This window comes from Eublepharis macularius, chromosome 2 (genome assembly GCF_028583425.1).
Source record: "Eublepharis macularius isolate TG4126 chromosome 2, MPM_Emac_v1.0, whole genome shotgun sequence".
Taxonomy (NCBI): domain Eukaryota; kingdom Metazoa; phylum Chordata; class Lepidosauria; order Squamata; family Eublepharidae; genus Eublepharis; species Eublepharis macularius.
Genome location: NC_072791.1, coordinates 228,233,350 through 228,251,168, shown reverse-complemented (window position 1 = coordinate 228,251,168; position 17,819 = coordinate 228,233,350).

Genomic DNA, 17,819 nt, shown 5'->3' with positions numbered 1-17,819 from the left:
GCGAGTTTTAAGTCAGACTCGTGGGCGCACCCTGCTTGGGAGTTGTTAGAACTCTCGAGCGCTTTTTCCGCTTGGGAGTACCGTGGTTTTACTCCTGAGCAATTTTGCTTGGGGACGTGCAGAGGCAGTCCTTGAGCGCTTTCAGTCTTTTGGTCTTGGCTTGGAGACAGTTTAACCGTTTGTCTCTGAGCACGAGGCCTGGGGACACTTTGAGTTTAGTTCTTGGGCAGAGAGCTTGAGAGCATTGTTGGCTTCTGAGCAGAGGCTTGGAAGCACTGAGCGTTTTTGGTTCTTGGGCTTAGAGAGCTTGAGAGCACCCTCTGAGCCAGTAAACTTTTCCTGGTCCCGTGGCTTGTAGGCAAGCTTGAAACGGGAATAGGAATTTTCCTTCTCCCCCGGTGGAGAAGAGCCGAGTGTAGAACCCTTAAAAATATCCTTGTGAACCTAAAAGTAGAACCTTAAAACCCCCTGGTAAAAACCCTTGAGGACCTGAGGGAAGGATAAACCTCCCAAAAGGGACATAGAGAGGAAGAAGTTGTTAAAACCCTTGAGCAGCTTTAATCGCCCCACCCCTGGTGTCGCTGATCCACTCTTTAACCTCCCCCGAGATCAGCCTTAAACTAAAAGGAAAAATGTACCGGGCAAACCCCACCGTGCCCCGCCTGGAGAAGTGGCTAGTGAAGAAGGGAGATTGCCCTTGGGAAGCCGGTTCCTTCAAGGGACCCAACCCACTCCAGATAGTTAGAAGCGCCTTCCAGGACTTCTGTGACAAGGAGAAACCTAGGTCTAGCAAAAAGGACAGATATGGAGCCTGGGCACTTTTCACCGCCCTGCAGGACAGCGTGTCCCTAATTAGCAAGTTGCAAACAGCACAGGAGGAGTTAGAGGAGAGGTCAAAACGAGAGCAGGACGCCCTGCGTCTAGAAATCCAGAGTCTCAGGGCCAAACTAGTCGAACAGGAGAGAGACCATGAGGAGAAAGCAGTTGAGTGGCGCGCCGAACGCGTCAATTTCATATTGGAAAAACAGGGATTAACTACCGCCCTCCAGGACGCCCAGCACAAGGCTGAGGCAGCCACCGCTCGTGCCGACATGGCGGAGCATGCAGTAATCGAGGGACAGGAAAGAATTGCCAAGCTAACCCATGCCGCCCAGTTCATGGCAGAGCACAATCACTCCAAGGTAGCTTCTGCAGACCATTCCGCTTGTAAGAGGGAGCTAGAGGCCCTAAAGCAGCACCTGGGAATGCAGCAGGCCGTAATTTCCGCCGTGCATCCCGCAGCCCTCTTGGCCCTCCCCGAAGGTAGTACCGACAGTTGGTCACCTCCTTCGCCCCAGCCCGAGGAAGCTCCACAGCCCCTCCATCCGATAGCTACCAAAGAAATTGTCACCACAGACGATGATGGCAGGAAGACAGACCGAATAGTTAAGGAGACCCGCAATTGGAGGCCCGATGAGCTCCAAGCCATAGCGGACCGCATGGGACCCCTGAACCGAGATTCAGCTATACAATGGTTTGCACACGTGACCATGTCCCAGCCCTCCGCCAGTGGCTCCGATGTAGCTCAGCTGGCTCGCCATTGTGCCAGCCCCGAAATAGTCACCTCTCTTAACGCATATATTTCCAACCGGAGACTAGCCACTCGCAGTCAGTATGGTGCCATGAAAGAGTTGTGCGCCTTCCTGTGGCCCACCAAGAGTTTAAAGGCCCTGTATATTGCAGAATCTCAAAAACCCGGAGAGGATCCAGAGGCATATTTAGCCAGGAAGCAGTTCCTAGCCGAACTAGCAGACGAGGTAGATTTAGACTTGAGCGACATGCCGGACTTCGATGACTTAGAGTTTAGGAGAGCAGTCATAGATGGACTCAACAGCACCACTCGCCTGGCCCTAGCAGGAGTAGAGCCCGGGAGCATTACATGGGGAGAGCTGGAATCCCGCATCAGGAGCATTGCTGGCCTGTTGCGAGAAACCAGCGCCATCCGCCATGTGAAGTCCCCGGCCCCCCATAGGAGAGAGAGTGAGCCCATCAACACAGTCACGTATGCCAACCATGGTCCCCACTCCCAATATCGGCCCCAAGGGCATAGCTCGTACTCGGAGCCTAGAGGTGGCATCTTGCGTGGGAGAAGCGGTAGCTTCACTCGGGGCCGCAGCCAAAGGGACTCTCATCCAGGAGTAACCTTTGCGCCCACCCCCAGTCGCTACCCTTCCTCCCCACAGGGACCCTCTGAGCCCTGGAGACCTGCGCTGCCCTCGGCACCCCCGCCCCCTCGGGCACCTCACCCCTACAATCACCAGGTCTACCCTCCCCCAAGTCAGGCTGACTCCTGGAGACCGCAGCCAAAGGACCACGAGGAGCCCTCTGACCTAGAAGAGCCGCCACCAGCTGGGAACCCCTTTTTCCAATAGGGATGCCCGGGGGTCACACATTATTCTCCCCGCTTAACTGCCTGTGGGAGAAAACCAAAGGCTGAGGCTAGCCTTCGACCTCCGGGAACTAAAAATAGCTGGAAACTTAAAAGAGAGAAGGAAAGATTCCAAAGGGTGATTCGCACCCAGAACCCAGCACCAACTTTGCCAGACACCTCTGAAAGAAATCTGGCAGAGCTGCAAAATAAAATTCAGGAGCTCATAAGTGTAAATAGGGAACAGAATTTAAAAATAAAAGATCTTAATAAAGAGAATGAGGAATTAAAAGAAAAATTAAATGCTTGCACAATAGAGAAAGAGCAGCTCCACAATAAATTCCTTAGCATGCAGACTTTGCTGGACAACCAGAATAATGAAACTGCCACTTTAAAAACCCTGATGCAAAATCTCCTGGAATCCCAGAGACTCACTGAGGCCAGATTAAAGACTTTAGAGGAACAATCAGTGATTGAATCAGCACCCCGCCCCGCCAAAGGCAGTGAAACAGGTAGCCAGTCACCTTTGCCTCCAATTTCTGCCTCAGCCCCCATGCCCAAGAAGCCAGAATTCACTCTAGCCTCTGAGCATGTGCAGAGTTTAAAAGTCATTCCCCAAGAAATTGTCTTGGCTCCCATAGAGTGCCCTCAGCCAAGCTATACACAGCCCACCGTGACTGTGCCCTCTTGCAATGGCCCTGAAGAACAGGTAAATAAAAGTAAAAATGCAGTTCCTTTAAAAGAATTAAATTGCTTTGAGAATCCAGTGCTTGCAACTACACACCAAATAGCTTTCTGTCAGCCTTCCCTGACTAACACCCCTGAAGAAAACCTCATGTTGGGCCTGTGTGGTTTAGTAGTGCTTGAGCTAATTCAGAGACATTTGTGTATCTGTTTCCACGTTTTAAAAGGCTCAAGCCCAAAACTTAATGAGAAGGTAGAGCCTCCAGCAGTAAGTGCAGTCAGGAATGTAATAATGCAAGTGAGCAAATTCCAGAAAGAATCCCAGTTGCTAGCAGCGTCTAAAGCAGACTGTTTCCACTCAGCGCTACACCCCCACCCCTCATTGAAATGGAAAAACTGGCCAGACCAGGATTCTGACCTCCTCCCAATTCTTCCTTTTGTCCTCTCCCAGGCTGGAGTAAGCCCAAATAAATGTAATCACTGGTTCCCTGTCAGAATTTGGAAGGGATTGGAACCAGGAGTGGAAAAGCCACCTTAAGGAGACCTGAGTTCAAGTCCCCGCAGCCCCCGTCCCTTTTCGTTGCGCAGTCTTAACTTTATGTGTGTGTGAACCTGAAGCCCAATTCCCTTTTGAATTTAGATGTAAAAGGCCAACTTAGCTTCCTATAATCATTTAGTGTTTTTGCTATTTCTTTTCGGTTCTATTCTTTAACTTCATTAGGCGGGCCCCACAGTTGGGACCCTAGGGGGAAACACGGCAATCAAAGCCAAATAGGACCACCACCGAAAGTGATTCTTAATTGGATTGTCAGCCGCATGTTCGGAAAAAAAATTGCACAGGCAAAAGAGATTTGCTGTGTGAAAGTGGTTGGAGGGGCTTTAGCCCAAGAGTGAGTGCATTTCCAATATTGGAGACACACCAATAAAGGTGATCTCTGTGTTTGAAAACATTTCACCCGCCGTGCTGGTGAAGATCCCGCATCTACGTAGATTCGGGGTCTCACCTGCCAGACCCACGCTTTCGCATGATGGTCGGCTTTGGCTTTGAGGGCCGTGCCTCCCCTGGAAAAGGTCCCCCAGATAGCCCAACACCTCTCTTTTACTAAGTTTCATATTCGTCATGGTGAGTTGCTATACGGCGCCACCAGTCAGTACGCTTTAGTGCAAAAGTAAAAGACCCGCCAGTATTTTGTAAATATGTGCCCTCTGGAATGTGTTATTGAGGTGCGTTCGCCACGCACAAGGGGCAGCGTGCCTCATTTACATAGCCAGAATCCCCCGCGCCAAGATGACCCCCAAATAACCCAGACCCAGTGGCGCCGACAGATCTCGGCCGCCTCCACCGCTTTTCGATAAACGCCGCCGAGCGCCTTCGGCTCCACTTCGGCCCTTTCCGCCAGCAGCCGCCCGCCCCACGTAATCTTTTCCCTTGCCCGTACCGTATAAGGGAAAAGAAGGGGGGGGAGACATATTGAAGTTATAATGAAGCCCTGCCAGGCCTTCCAAGTGAGGGCAACCTGAAAATAACCCATGCCCGTGTGCTTTTGCTTTGTGTGTTTCTTTCTTTTAACATGAAATTGGGACCTCCCGAGGGAGTCCCTCCAAAAATTGATCCTAGGAAAAAATATGGTCCGCTGAAATACACACAAGAGGTCCTGCAAAAAAGCAGAGGGAAAAAGGCAAAGCAAAAGCAAACCATCATAAAACATACCTTCAACCCTAACCACCCCTACTTAAAAATTATTTTAGAAAAATGGAACGAAGGTCTCCTTTAGCAGCAACCTTTAGAGTTGCTGGAAACCGCTCTTTAGTTTTTTCCTTTCAAAACGGCAAGGCCAGGCCGAGCCGGACCGATAGCTCTCAGCTCGCAAAGTAAAAGCAGCCCGCCACCGAGCAAGGGGCACCTGAAGGCCACATAGCCTAGGCACCCAGGGACCCCTGGGGCGAGTTTGCATAATCCCGCCTAACGCGCAGCCGACCCTCGCCCGACGCAAAGACGTCCCCCCTGAAATATACACGCTTTAGAAAGAAACCTTCGCACAGGAGTCCCCCAGAGCAACAAGCTGGAAGGCCCGCTTAGTGCTCTGGGACTTCTCGTTCGAGCCCCACCTAATAGACAGTGCTGGCAGAAAAACACCCTTCTTTTTCCCCGCTTTACTTCATTCATTTTGCTGCAACCAACTCAGGGGACCTGTACTTATATCCGCAGGTCTCCCCAGGATATTTTCACCACAAAAGGAAAAAGAAGGCCAGGAGATGAGGCACCTGGCTACTCTGTGTTTGCTCGTGCTGACAGGCACCCTAATAGAGGGACGCCCGTCCAAATTAATGCCCTACCCCCACTGGAGATGTATCAATACCCTGGCAGGGAACGAAATGATGGTCTGCAAGGTTGTGCAGCAGAGCAATATGACCACCCCCACGGACCGCACTAACTTCCGCAGTTGCGAAGAGCAGTGGATCCGGCCCCCAGAGCTTGTTATTTTATGTGTGGGAGTAAAAACTCTGTCCCAAGAACTAGTGTGTTACTCGCCTACCGATACAGTTTCACCACTCGCTCCGATTCCATGTATGTTTCTCCCCCGCATCAGGCCAGCCCCCACCGCAGTCCCGGTGGTAGACAAATATACCACCCCTGCCAACTTCGAAACCTCGCCATTTGTCACTGAGGCTTTCGGACCATACTGCGAAGTTATTTTAGTGTCGGCCGCAGTATGGAAGGCAGGAGACCCCTTTAGAATGACCATCCTACTAGGCACCACTACCACTGAGTCTGCATCAGTCATTATCACGCCCCCTTCAGGCACAGCTCTCTCCTTTGCTATAGAGCACTGGGAGAACCTGACCTGGATTGTAAAGGAGGAAGATCTAGCCAAACACGGCCCACCCGATTGGATACTGGTTCAGCAGACGCCCGAATGCCAAACCAAGCCCCTTGTAGAGAAATTTCACCGGCTTGGGCTGCTCTTTGTAAATTTGACTCACGAACCAGGCAATTATTCCCTGCTGATCCGGACCCAGGAGACCCACACCATCCAAATTGACCCTTTGATTGCTAGCAATGAACGATTAAGCCAAGGCGGCACGCATATAGTGGGCTCCCATGTTTTGAAAACTGACATTCGAGAGAGAGTTCTAGTCCGCCCGCAAATGTCTTTAAAAGAGATCCACATAGACTTAGCTGAGCTAAATATAACCCAGAGGCTGCCGCAGTGCGCTCCCTATCTGGAGGCCGGTAGCAAGGGTTGGAATGCATGGCTACAATTGTGGATCGATCCCTCCCCCTCTCTCTCGCGTGCCAGACGAAGCATTGCCGACTGGACTGCTCCTGCAGCCGGAGGCTTAGCAATCATGGATTCGGTCAATATTGAGACTCTCGCTAATAAGTTTGCCCATGTCACGACTAGCATCTCTGACTTAGGTAAACCAGTGGTGCAGTCCCTAAATTCCATTTCGAATGGGCAACACGAGATCAGCTCCATTTTAGTTAACTGGGAGAGTCAAATTGAAAGAGATTTTTCTCTGCTGCTCAAGGGAACACAGTCTTTGGAACGCAACATGTCAATAGCCATGGCATGTATGCAAGCCCAACAATTAAATCAGGCTGTGGCCATGGGGCTAATTCGGCAAGCCATGGACGGGCATTTGCCCCTGGAAATTAAAAGATTGATTATGCCCAAATTGTCACCCATAGAACTGGAGCTTGAATCCTGGTGGTCTCTTGTAAATTCCTCATTCTCACCGACCACCCAGGAGCTTAAATTATTTTTATTAACGGCCAGTGCGCACGAGTCATTCCATGTGTATCCAGTCGTGCCTCTGGGACTCCAAGTCAGCGACACCGAAGTCCTCTACGCTCGCCACCCCGACCATTGGGCCCGCTTCACCCCGACCGGATGGCAGCTCGTCAGCCTCCAAGGGTGCCAGCATCGAGACCAGACCGGCTTCATTTGCCAGGACCAAGCCTTTGCACCTCATCACCCCTGTGTAGCCCCGCAAGTCGACGCCCTCAACGAATGCCCTTTCGAGGTCGTCCAGGAGAACAGCTCCGCCGTGGTCTACCTTGGGAAAGGATGTGCCTGCGTGCGAACGGCCTGCGACTTTGTGATCCTGAACTTGTTCCAGCTCAAGCCCGTGATCCCGGGAGTCAATCGCTGCTTTTGCAACCTGTCTTCGGTGGCAGCCTGCGACTTCACCTACACGGTACCGGTCTGGACCCAAGAAGAGATCCTGGTGGCACCCTCCATCTATCGACATGTGAAGCCCATCTCCCTCGGCATCGGCCTGGAGCTAATCCACGAACTCCTGGCCCACCCGCAGCTCCACCGCACCCTCCAGAGCATCCAGAGGGACGGGGACACTACTGCTTTGGTTGTGTCCCACAACGGAAAGGAGATTTTGGATCTGGTCCAACGAATCAAGACCACCGGTGAGCACTCGTGGTGGGAGACCCTCTTTGGCTGGAGCCCCACTGCCACTGGAATTTACAATTTGGCTTTGCACCCGATTATTGTTATTTTGGCTTTTCAAGTTCTACTATGTGCCTCACTGCTTTATTTGGGCTGTTGGAGCCGCCGACAGCTCCAGCAACTCCAACTATCCTACCGTTTGGACCATTACAACCCCGACCTCCTCTTGCCTTAAGGGTCGTTCTTGGCGCCCTCCTTTAACCCTTGTTTGTTTTATTGCTTATGTTGTCATGAACTATGATTATGTTTATTATGTGTATGAATCCTGCACCGGCCCCATGGACGCTCTGCTGCCGGACTCCACTCCGAGGCCCTCTTGTGGACTAGGGGGGGACATATCTCTCTGCCTCCCAGCCCACGGCCCTTCCCCAAACGACCGCCAGCAGCGCCACCTCCATGAGGACTAGAACTGTGTGCCTGAAGCCCTTCTCGCCGCCTGCCGACCCTGCTCTGCGGATTGACGCAGACAGCAAAAGGGGGTGGAAGTGTGTTTTGGAGCACATGGACTAAGTTTGCCTGTTTCTGTAAATATGCAACCCAGTCTAGCAGCTGTACTGCGGACTGAGCCGTCTGTGATCTTTGTTACTCTATGGTCTTATGAATTTCTCCCCATTGCTTTTATGAATTTTAACTCCCATGAATTTAGCCCCGAACTAGTCCCTCTCTCTATCTATTGCAAGTGCGCCCATGAACTTTATCCCTATGAATTTGATTTTAACCTTGAATTGCCTTCTTAACCCGACTCCTTCCGCCGAGGCAGTTCTAGTCTATGAATTTGATTTTAATCCAGCCATATTGATTTGGTTTTTAATTGCAGAGTGTATTTTTCTGTCCCCTATGAGCCCTTCCGTCGCTCCCCCCCCTCATGAATTGTTTCCACGCACTTGCTTTTACTCTCGCTGCTTTTATTGGTTTTAACCTCCCGAATCATTGCTTTTAATCCTATGTATTTACGTATTTATGGTTTTAATTATCTATGAATTGTTCAACCCTTGATGAATTATGCCCTGCTTGCACATTTCACTTTACCCTGTATGAATTGCTTTTAATTGTCCCTGCTTTTAATTCTATGTATCTACTTATGATTTTAACTATCCATGAATTGATCCATGTATATTAATTGCCCATGGTTTTTAGTGCTTTTAACCCATCATGAATTCCGTATGAATTACCTTCAATCATGAATTAATCAATGTACACAATTATGAATTATTGCTATTTATATGCATGAATTGATCATTGCTGCCTATTACTATGAATTACTATTGCTATGAATTATTGCTATTGCACTTAGCACACCCCCTGGTGTGAACCCAGAGACCTGCAGCCCATTGGCTGATCTAAATTGCACTTATTCGGTTAGGTGGTTCTCCAAACTAAATTTTTGAGTGACGCCTCCCCCTCCTTCCCTTCCCACTCCCTCTTCCGCTCGAAGCTCGACCACCGGACATTGCCGACCACCTCACCTTTGAAGTCAAGTTCGGAGACCCGCGCGCCTGACGTCCCGGGGTCTCCGAGGGGGGGAATTGTTGCCAAGTAGGCCCCCTCCTCTGCTTTAAAGCCTGCCATGAACTGTGCTAAAGTTTCCTGCATTGCTGTTTCACTGCTGCACCAAAGACTGCTTTGCACGTGTGTGCTCTAATACACGTGTCAGTTTCCTGCCTGCTTGCTAATTATCTTGCTGCTGCAATAGACTGTGTAGTTTACTGACTCCATGTTTGGTTAACTGCACAAAGGACTCTCTTCCTGGGCAAGCCCTGCCCTGGCCTGTATCTGGAATTCCCAGTGTGTGTTTGGACTGTGTTCCCCGTGCCTGCTTTGCCATCTGCCACGGACCGTGCCTGTTCCCTGCTTTGGACTGTGTTTTAAAGTGTTGTTCCCGCTGCCTCCATGGAAGCCTGCCTCATATGGGCCCAAGCCACTGCTAGCAGCCGGGCGCCTGCCGGGGAAACCTCCAGCGAGCCTGGCTAGGCGCTCCCTGGTCAGTTCCCGCCTGGAGCCTCCCGCGAGCCGGTCGCCGAGCTTGCCCTCGCTACCGGGCAGCCTGCTATCCAGCCCCAGCTATGCCCAGCCGGCATCCATGTTCTCAGGCAGCCAGAAGACCCTGGGAAGAAGACTGCTTTGAGAAGCCATTTCGGCGAAGCGGGCACACCACGTCCGCAGCGAGAGCCCCTCGCCCCGCTCTGCATATCTTAGGAGCCGCCCCGGAGAAGGAACTAAGTGCCGACCATCCCAAGCACTTAAAGAATGCATCTCAAAGAAACCTCCGCATTCCAAAGCTGATGACATCAGGACAAGCCCTGTCCGCTGGAACATCCATTCAGCCCACTTGGACTTCCCCCTCCCTCTTTTGTCCCCTCTTCCTGAGGTGTCACTTATCACGATCTGATTACCAAAGTGGCCCATCCAAGCCATTCAGTAGCCCATTAGACCCTTTGTTTTAATCTGTGAGAACCACCAAGTACAGCACCAGCCCCAGGGTACGTTTTGGGGTATTTAAGCTGGTCTCTCAGACCACTCGGTGCTTAGGCCATTCCCATCCAGAACCCCTCGCTGTCTGTGGCTCAGGCCATTCCCTATCCAGACCTCCTTGCTGTCCGTCTGTGGTCCCAGTGCTGGCATTGGGCCACCCTCGCTGCTGCGTCTCTGCTTCGCTCCAGGATAAGTGAGTATTCCCCCTACCATCGTTGGGAACCAGCTAATGCGAACGTCTCTGTATTTCCTACGCTATATTTCTTAGACCTTGTATGTTCTTTGTATGATTGTGCAAGCTAGGCTTACGCTACACTCAATACACGTGTTTGGACCTTACTCCTTGTCTGCCACTTTTTCACTAGAGTGTCTGGGATCGGGACCTCCGTAAACATAGGTTATGATCCTCGCTTAATATTAATAGTTACAGACTGCTGCAGCTAATTCCCCATTATAATAAAGAGCAGTTCTGGTAACAGTCGCCACACACACTGACCACGACCCGCCACCTCTGGCGGGTGAATCATTCCTCTCGCATCTGCTCCTCTGCAGGAGGGAAGGCGTCATGCTGCTGCTCGAGTGCGCTGCTGTTCCTGGTCCATCATCTTCCGGCCCACATATTTGTTTCAACCTTTATAGCCAGTCCATCACCCCTCCGTGCAAGAGAGGCGAGCGCACAATGTTAAGCTCCTCCTCTGTCACTAATTCCAGCTGGTGAAGGAGGAGGGTGGGCACTGCCTTCTGCTCCACGCCTGATCTGCCTGTGAAGGGGTGGTGCCATGCCTGCCATGTGAAGGGGTGCCTGCCATGTGAAGGGGTGGTGAGTTTTCTACCTGCTCCATTCATGATACATGTCGCGTAAAGGGGGGCATTGCCTCCAGTTCTCTGCTTGACTATATCTGGGTGAATGGGGGCAGGAATTGCTGCCTGCTCCGAGCCTGATCCCAGCTGGGTGAAGGGGGGTGGGCATTGCCACCTGCTACCTGCTGGGTGAAAGGAGGAACAGGCATTGCCTCCTGCTCCATGCCTGACCCTGACAGGCATGTTTTATATTCAAAGGGCAGTGAAGTATTGGTTGTTGGTTGGCCCCAGCCTCCGAGATTGGCCATTGCTTTGGGTCCATCACCTGTCCCATTGCTTTGGGTCCATCACCAGTAACGGCCACCCTACCCATAGAAGGTCAGAGGGAGGGTGTAATCAGAGGGTTGTGGCCAACTCTGGCCAAGGTATAAAGGATATAAAGAAGGCTCCTTTTCCTAGAGGAGAGAGGAGATCTTTTCCTGAATTGAATGGCAGCCTCTTCGGGGGTTGTGTGGCCAAAAGAGGGGCAGAGTCCCCAGTATGGCCAGCCTGCAAATCTGCTCAGGGTTGTCCAATCTGCGGTAGGAAAGAAGGGAAGGCTTGCCAGGGCAGGATTTTCAAAGATTCTGCAAAGGGAGGGACCCACGAGGAGTCATCTCTCTGGCCTCACCGTTCTAAGCGAGCCAGGCACCTCCACTACAGGCCTTTGTCCTGGCAGCCCCACCCCTTCCTCTGTCCCCCTGCTGGAAGCAGCAATTGAGTGGCACATGTTCCTTTGAAGACCCTCACATCCTCCTCCCCTTATTACTGCTGCTGGGCTAAATGGGAACTGCCAAGGGGGAAAGGGGAGATATAGCGTGCATGGTGGGGGAAATTCCATGGCTGAACAGGCTACACAAAATAAGGGGCCCAGAGAAGGATGGTCCTGGAAGAGTAGCACACTTGCGCTGCAGCATGATGCCTTCTCTTGTGCAGAGGACTGAGGCTGCGGGCGTGACCCAACCACCGGAGGTGGCATGTCGTGTCATGGAGAGGGAATGGGGACACGTTGTGTGCATGGAGGGGAAACTTCCCCCAGCTGGACAGGCGGTACGAAATAAGGGGTCTGGGCAAGGAAGGACCCAGAAGAGCACCTCACTGGTGCAGCAAAATGACGCCGTTCCTCGTGCACAGGCTTGGAGGAAGCAGGCATGCCAACATGTGAACAAGCAGAGCGGTGAACAAGTTAATGTTATTATTATTCTCACAATACAGCTGGGCAGCCGTGGCTGAGAGGGGTGGATTAGCTAAGGCCATCTACTGAGTTCATGGCAGTAGTGGGATTCAAACTGATTTGCAGCTGAACCACTTAACCACTGTGCTACAGAAGTTGCTGAAGACAACCACGGGGGGGCTTCTCAAACAGTACTTGATGCTTTCCAAAAGCATATGGCTGATCCCAGCTGGAAACAGAAAGCTGGTCTAACAGCTTGCAGGTACTTTGTTCCCTGAATGCTCCGGCACCTTTAAGAGCTTCACAGCACAGCTGCAGCTTCGCCCCTGATTTGAAGAGCCACATGGATGGGAGGCGGGGCCAGCCATTGCCACCTGCTCCACTCTTAATAACAACTGGGTTAAGGTGTGGGGCAGCATTGCCACCTGCTCTGCTCCTAATAGCAGCTGGGTTAAGGTGGGGGGGGCATTACAACATGTTCCACTCCTAATACCAACTGAGTTAAGGTGGGGGTTGGCATTGCCACCTGCTTCTCTCCTAATGCTAGCTGGGATACGGCGGGAGGGGTGGGCATTGCCACCTTCTCCGCTACTAATACCAACTGGGTCATGGTGGGGGGCAGCATTGCCACCTGCTACCTGTGCCTTTCTGGAGGAACGATGGTGCCTTGTGTAGGCTTCCCGTCATGGCAGCGCCCTCTGGTGGTGCACCAGGGTATAAAATGAGTTGTCTGAAACACGCTTACTCAATTATATAATAAGATACACTTAGATGAAGATAGTTAGAGAAAGGTATATAGAAAGCGATAGAGGTTGGTATAGAATGAGAGAAATGATATCTAGAGATAGAAAGAGGTAGGAGAGGGCAGATATACATAAAAAGAGATAGATTCAGATAGGTAGTCATGGAAAGACTTAGAAAGAAACCCTTGGCACTTTGGAGCCTGCCCAAAGGGCTGGGACTGCTTTCACAGATGGCAGCAGCTGGGGCAGGCTGCCTTCAGGAACCCCTGCCAGTAAGTCCTTCCCTCACTGCTATACAGCTGAGGTATTCAGGAGCTTGAAAGCAGGGGTCACCAAATTGCCTGGCCAGCTGGGTCCACACCATCCATAGGATGGGTCTCCCCTGGGGCTTCCGAGCTCGGCCAGACAGGTCAAGGCAGCGGTCCATGGGGGACCCCGCGGCTTGACATGTACCGCTTTAGGCACCTGCAGCTGTTTGTTTTGTTTTAGTTGTACAAAGTTAATAAAGTTGCCTTTAGATCCAAACTTGGTGTCTGTCTCTTAATTCTGACTACATGGCAATCTTCATCTATGTGTATCCAGGGCTCATTTGGAGGGGGAAGCCGCAGGAACACTTCTGGTAGTTCCCTAAAGAGGTCACACGTCAGTTGGCTCCACCCACCTGACTCTCGGCCATTTTGGGCCTGTTTCAGCCTAGATAGGGGCCGAAACAAACCCAGATCGGGCCTCTGATGGGTGGTGGATCACTCTCCCACTCAGCAGTGGCCCAATCCTGACCATTTTGGACCCTTCTCGGCCATTTTCAGCCCCCTTTTGCCATTTTGGGCCCAATTTCGGCACTGAAAGGCCTGCCCCTGCCACTGGCACCTTGCTGAAGACACACCGCAAAGGGGGACTGCTCAAAGAGTACTTGAAGCTTCCCAAAAAGCATCTAGCTGACCACAGCTAGAAACAGAAAGCTGGTCTAACAACGTGCAGGTCCTTTGTTCCCTGAACGTTGATGCACTTTTAAAAGTGTCACAGCACAGCTGCGGCTTCGTCCTTGATTTGAAGAGCCACATAGGATGGGAGAGCTTCAGTGCCCAGAAGCTCTTAAAGATAAAGGAGCCCTTGCTGAGAATTCTGCCAAAAGGTCCTGGAGTTGTGCACCCCCTGCCAAAGGTGCTCCAAGGCTTTCCCCACACCCCCACCAGCCTGCACATCTGCTCTGGGCTGTCCCATCTGTAAGAGGAGGAGAGGGCAGGCTTGACAGGGCAGGATGTTCAAAGATCCTGGAAGGGGAGGGACCCGTGAGGAGGCAGCTCTCTGGCCTCACCATTCAAAGCGAGCGAGGTGCCCTCACCACTGCCCTATGTCCCGGGAGCCCCACCCCTTCCTCTGTCCCCCTGCCAGAAGCAGTGATTGAGTGGCGGATGTTCCTCTGAAGACCCTCTCACCCTCCTTCCCTTACTCCTGCTGCCGGGCCAAGCAGGAATTGCAAAGAAAGCACTCCCTTCTGGCACCCTCCTAGCCTGGCACAGTGGTGCGGCCCTCTCAAGGCCCTTCAGGGGACGTGCAGCTGCACCAGGTTATGGGATGCCAGCAGGGATGGCTTACTTTGTGTTAGATCCAGGCATGTCCCTGCCCTGCACAAACCCATCTGCTGTGGTGCTGCCTGTGGAAACTCCGTCTGGCCCCTGATCTTGGGCTTCTGAGCTGCCTAGTCAGCTGCTAGGCAAATGGCCCTCCTGGCGGTCAGAAGGCTTCCCTCTTTTTAAGGCCTCAGAATTGGGATTTACCATACTGGGGACTCTGCCCCTCTTTTGGCCACACAACCCCTGAGGAGGCTGCCATTCAATTCAGGAAAAGATCTCCGCCCTCCTCCAGGAAAAGGGGTCTTCTTTATATCCTCCCCTTTCCTACCAGCGCGGCTCTGGTGACCAACCCACAGCCTCAGGGTGAGGCCCAACACCTTGGTCAGAGTTGGCCACAACCCTCTGATTACATTTTCCCTCTGACCTTCCAGGGGCACGTTGGCCATTCCTCGCCCAGACTTAAGCCTTTCTGTGGGCTGTGCCTTGTGGGCTGGTTGTTGGTTGGCCCCAGCCTCCGAGATTGGCCATTGTTTCAGGTGGCTCCAGGTGGCTGGGCGGGGCCAGCCCATGGCTCCAATTGGGCTGCATGTCCTTGCGTGGCTGATCCACCCTTGCTGCGGCTCGTCTCAACTCCCTGCTATCTTGTTACAGCTGTTACTAGCATGTCCCACTGACCCTCCTTTGGAGATCCAAGCCCAGCAGCCCAACATGCACTCACTCAGAGTGCCTTGCTACAAGTGACATTAAACACGTGAAGGATAAAGGATCATTTTCGCAAGTCTTTCTGGGAACTCAAGTTCCTCTCCCACACCCCTTTTCCTTCTGTTCCTTCCCCTCGTTGCCTGAAGAGACAGAGAGAGCCTACGGCAACATCAGCGTTTGCAAATCGTCTTGCTGGGCGGGGGGCGGGGAATGCTCCGGAGAAAGCTGAGAAAGTTGCAGCTGCCTGCCCCAGAGATCATTGAGAGCAGGCTCCTGAATGGAGAAACGATTTGCAAAAGTTGCTGTTGCCGCCGGCTTTCTCTGTCTCTTCAGGCAGCGAGGGGAAGGAACAAAAGGAAAAGGGGTGGGGGAGAGGAGCTTCAGTTCCCAGAAAGACTTGCGAAAATGATCCTTTATCCTTCACGTGTAAAATGTCACACGTAGCAAGGCTCTCACTCGCTCTCACTCTCACGAATGAAAATAAAGCAACAGAATGAATTGAAGCAGCTTAGCCTCCTTTGGAGATCCAACCCAGCAGCCCAGCTAGCACTCACTCACTCTCACGAATGAAAATAAAGCAGCAGAATGAATTGAAGCAGCTTAGCCTCCTTCGGAGATCCAGCCCAGCAGCCCAGCTAGCACTCACTCACTCTCAAGAATGAAAATAAAGCAGCAGAATGAATTGAAGCAGGGTTTTCTGCCAGCCAGAGTGCTCCTGCGTTGTTCAGTCTCTTGGCTTTTTCCATAAATAGGGGAAGTCGTGATTCCTGGTTTCAGTTTCTGTAGGGTGGGAGTGGGAGGAGAGTTTGGTGGCTTGGCTGGCTGTGGTGTTGGGATTGGGATTGGAACTTGGATCTTTGACCTGCACTTCTGGCTGCCGTAATAGGTGCTGAAAAGCCTCTTTTCTCTTGCTTTCTTGTCTTTCTTACTGACTGGGGACTGGGGAATTGTTTGGGAAAAGGGTGTTTTTTCCCTTCCTCCCCCACCCATCCTGTGTGTGTGTGTGTGTGTGTGTGTGTGTATTTTTCACATAAGCTGTCCAGCTCCTGAGAAGGCTGTGCTTATCTGGGATGGCTCACCACAGTGGCCTTGGACCAGTTCTGTCCTACTCTCCCACTGACTGTTCCCAGCTGGTTGGGCAACAAGGGTGGCGAGCTTACGTAGAGGGACTGAAACTTTGTAGCAAGCACTCCATACGTCATTCTCAACAAGAGACCTGTGTACAGCCAGACGCTTTTACTTGCCTCTGTATAACCTATGGACATATATATGCTGAAGCAATGATATCTCATTAAAGAACCTTAACTCAAGAGAACTTGGATTTCTTGCTGCAAGGGGTGGGAGTCAACTTCAATGTATCCTGTTATCCATGGACTGACATATTGTTGAGAATCTCCTTCTTTTCCGTCTCAACCTACACGCCAGAGAGATGGCTACCGGATTTACACTGATGGAGTCGCTCGAGCTGGGAGAGGAGGTGGAGGACCTTCCCAACCAACCACCTGGGTCTCTGGACACGATACCGCTGGGAGGAAGGACGTGGGCAGACTTAGGTGTGGTCCCCAGGAGCGGGATTTCCCACCTGTCGTGGACTTCCTTACCTACCCCGAGACAATGGGCCCCTAGGCCAAGAGAAGAGAAGGCGTGGTGCAGAGGGACTCTCTACTGCTCTGACTGGGGATTGGGGAGTTGTTTGGGGAAAGGGTGCTTTTTTCCTTCCTTCCCCCGCATCCTAGTCTTAGCTTTTCACCTCCCCCCGCCCCAGCCTAGTCTTAGGTCTTTGAGTACAACCGTGGTCTTCTTGTTTGACCAAGATTTTTATTTGCTTTTATTTTTCTCCTTCTCTGCTCCTCAGGTGTGATTTCTGGGGGTTTGTGCCTCACCCCCCCAGGGAGCTTCACTTTTATTTGCTTTTATTTCTCTCTTTCTCTACTTATTGGAGGGTCTCACTTCTGGTTTGTTTTGTGGGACCCCCTGCCCCAGGGAGCCTGACTTTTCTGCTAGCTCTCTGTGCATTTGTGTGGTCTAGGCGGCTCAGAAGCCAAAGATCATGGGCCAGAGAGAGCTTCCACAAGCGGCACCACGGCGGACGGGTGCGTGAGGGGCAAGGACATACCTGGATCTATCACAAAGTAAGACCTCCTTGCTGGCACCCCCTCTCCTGGTGTGGCAGTACATCCACTGCAGGGCCTTGAGAGGGCCGCACCACCATAACATGCTAGGAGGGTGCCAGCAGGAAGTGCTTTCTTTGCAAGTCCTGCTCGGCAGTTCCCACTGAGCCCGGCAGCAGCAGTAAGGGGAGGAGAGTGAGAGGGTCTTCAGAGGAACATCTGCCACTCAATCGCTGCTTCCGGCAGGGGGACAGAGGAAGGGGTGCGGCTGCCAGGACAAAGGGCTGTAGTGGAGGTGCCTGGCTCGCTTAGAATGGTGAGGCCAGAGAGCTGACTCCTCGTGGGTCCCTCCCCTTGCAGAATCTTTGAAAATCCTGCCCAGCCAGCTTTCCCTTCTTTCTTCTCGCAGATTGGACAACCTTGAGCAGATTTGCAGGCTGGAGGGGGGGTGGGGAAAAGCCTCGGTGCACAACTCCAGGATCTTTGGGCAGAATTCTCAGCAAGGGCCCCTGTATATTTAAGAGCTGCTGGGCGTTTGAAGCTCTCCCATCCTATGTGGATCTTCAAATCAGGGGCGAAGCTGCAGCTGTGCTGTGAAGCTCTTAAAGGTGCCGGAGCATTCAGGGAACAAAGGAGCTGCAAG